We start from the raw sequence: 2,820 nt of genomic DNA, 5'->3' as shown, positions 1-2,820 counted from the left end.
ATTTCATGGTGAGTATTAATTATTGTGGGTAAAAATATATTTTATCGAACATAATTATGTTCGATTATTGCAGGTTAACCTGAAGTGTATAGTAAATTCGAACTATGACAACGCATAAAGAAACTATTTACATTATTATTTTCGTAATATTTTATAGAGAATGAGGTTAGTAAAGAAGCTTTTGAATGTCTGACACCAAAATTTATAGAAGATTATTTTTGCATAAAGCCGGTGAGAACCAATAGCCATTTTCACTAAAAAGTGGCAAAAATGGAAATCTTGCCTGGCTGAAAAAGAAAATGAGGCTCTCGCTTTTCAGCCTTCTGAACCGTTACGAAACCTAAGGATATTTGTGTATCTTTCGAATTTAATTACTTTTAGTCAATAAAAATATTAAATTTTTTTTAGGCTTCACGTGCTTTTCCCTTAGTTATCGTTAAATATAATTTATTCCCCTGATAGAATGGCTTTAAAGTCAAGCAGGTTCTACACTTCAATTAGCAGAATTTTTGAGCAACAAAATATATTTCTTTTAAACCCCATAGAAGAATTTGTAAAAATTTAAAAATTAAGAAAGCAGCGAAGATTATTTTTGTTTATAAAAATTCAATTGTTAAAAAAAATCTATTTTTATATTTTAATTCAATTTTTTTCGGAATTTCGTATTTCAGAACACGAAATTTTTTTTACTTTAAAGTGTTTAGAATTTTAATGGTTCTTTTAAAGATTCACATTTTTTGTAAGTTGAATTTGAAATGCTTGCAAATTTGAAAAAATTTTAATTTTGTTTTCTCTTCGACTCTTTTTCATGCGAATTCTTATGAATTGGGAACGATGTCTAATTTTGAACTATTTGAAAGAAGACACTTGTTTCGTAAAACTGAAACTTGAAATTACTGTTCTAAAAGATACCTGAATTGTTTTAATTACAATTAGCTCAAACCCGCGACACCGCCCGTGTGTGGGGAGTTGTTGGGGTGGGGTAAAATCGACTAATTCACTAAATCACTAATTCAACAAAATTTAATTTGAAGCATTTTTAATTTTAAATTATCCAAATTAAAAGTTTCAATATAAAATTGTTCAACTTACTTTTGCGAACAATTTGTAGGATACCTTTCTCTAATTTGCAGAAATAAAAAATAATTAAATAAATAAAACATTGGTTTTTAACAGAAAATCTTCTTTGATTTTTTCTTCAAATTTTGAAAACACAAAAAGAAGATCTAGATTTTTAGATGTCCAATCTTTTATATTAAATTTTATTTGCATCTTTCGTTGTTTCCAAGAAAAATGTATAAATTCCGTTTTACGAAAAAAAAATTCCTGGTAAAAAATGGATTAGTCCACATAAAACTCATCGGATATTTCCCTTATACAAGGAAAAATTTGTCCAAAAATATAATTGTTTTTCTTTGTTGCGAAAATCTTATTTTTAAATTATCTACCAAATCGTCCCAATTGGTTAATTTTAAGCTTTTTCCAAATTTTCCGAAGGATTCCGAAAGAGAACAGTGAACATGAACCGAATTCAAAAATAAAAGTAGGACACATATTGGCTGAGAGATTCTCCCTCATTACCGCATTTTCGTAAAAATGAGCCTTTTTCATATTTTCTCTTTTGAAAGTATTTTTCACTGAAAACACTGTATTCCTTTTTCAAAAATGAATATCTATATTTAATACTAAAACAAAAAGTTTGTTCGTATGTTAGCAAGTAAAACTTTTTTTTCAACAAAAAGACTTTTTGTTAATTCTTCAAAACTTTTTTATACGTATAAGATCGAAATCCATTTGATAATGACTTCTCCTATTAGTACATCGACGAGGTTGAGCAATAGGGTTGTCCAAAATCATACCTGTTGAAATTTTTTGTTTTTTTTTAGAGGGTATGCCGGAAAAAATTAAGATTTCTGGATATCAACTTAGCGTATTTTTGGGGCTCTACAAGGGGGGTAGGGGGCTTCAAAATTTTAAGTAATTTGATGGAAATAATTGATTAGAGACTCCCCAGCAAATTCTTAATATCTTCCGCAGGCTAAGTTTAAATCCAGAAACCTGAATTCCATTTTTCCGAACACCAAAATTTCCCCATGTTAATCTTATGGGATTTTCAGAGCATTTGCGGCATGTCTTAAAATTAACCAATTTGGCTGAAACTTAGAGGGAATTTTTTTTTTCGGCAACCTCACAAAATAGGGGGGGGGGTGGCATGAACTCTTGTCGAATGTCGGTTTTTTGGACCAACCTATTGAGCAAACACGAATATAAGCTGAATTTAATTTACATTTATTCTCAGGTCTTTTTGGAAGGCTTTGTTCTTAAGAATGGAAAGCTTGTATAATTTTAATACATTTTTTCAATGATAAAAAGTACAGAGAATAAAATTTTTCTATTTTCAATTAATTGCGTACCTAATATTCAACTCGTTCAAAAAAAACAAACACACAAAGTGCTACGATTTTTGAAGTTTAATACGCATTACTTTGTGGGCTAAATTCTCTATATCGCGATAAAAATCAATATTGAACATTGGTATGTTAATTTAGAGAAACATTTTAGAATCGCTTCTACAATCGTCAATCGGACAGAACTCTCTGAACAGAACTCTCTCTTCAAAAATAACTACCATTCCTCAGGTCAGAATCCAAAATATTTGCTCTGTAAATATTTCAGACTTTTTATCTAAGAAAGTCAATGGAGAAATTTTGAAGCAGTCTTACAGTGACAACAAATGCTTAAATGATTCTGAAAGGAACATGCTAAGTCTCGGTATATTGAGACTGAAATCTCTAATCATCCGAAATATTGGCAAATAGA

This window comes from Belonocnema kinseyi, chromosome 1 (genome assembly GCF_010883055.1).
Source record: "Belonocnema kinseyi isolate 2016_QV_RU_SX_M_011 chromosome 1, B_treatae_v1, whole genome shotgun sequence".
Taxonomy (NCBI): domain Eukaryota; kingdom Metazoa; phylum Arthropoda; class Insecta; order Hymenoptera; family Cynipidae; genus Belonocnema; species Belonocnema kinseyi.
This window is presented reverse-complemented; position numbering follows the sequence as displayed.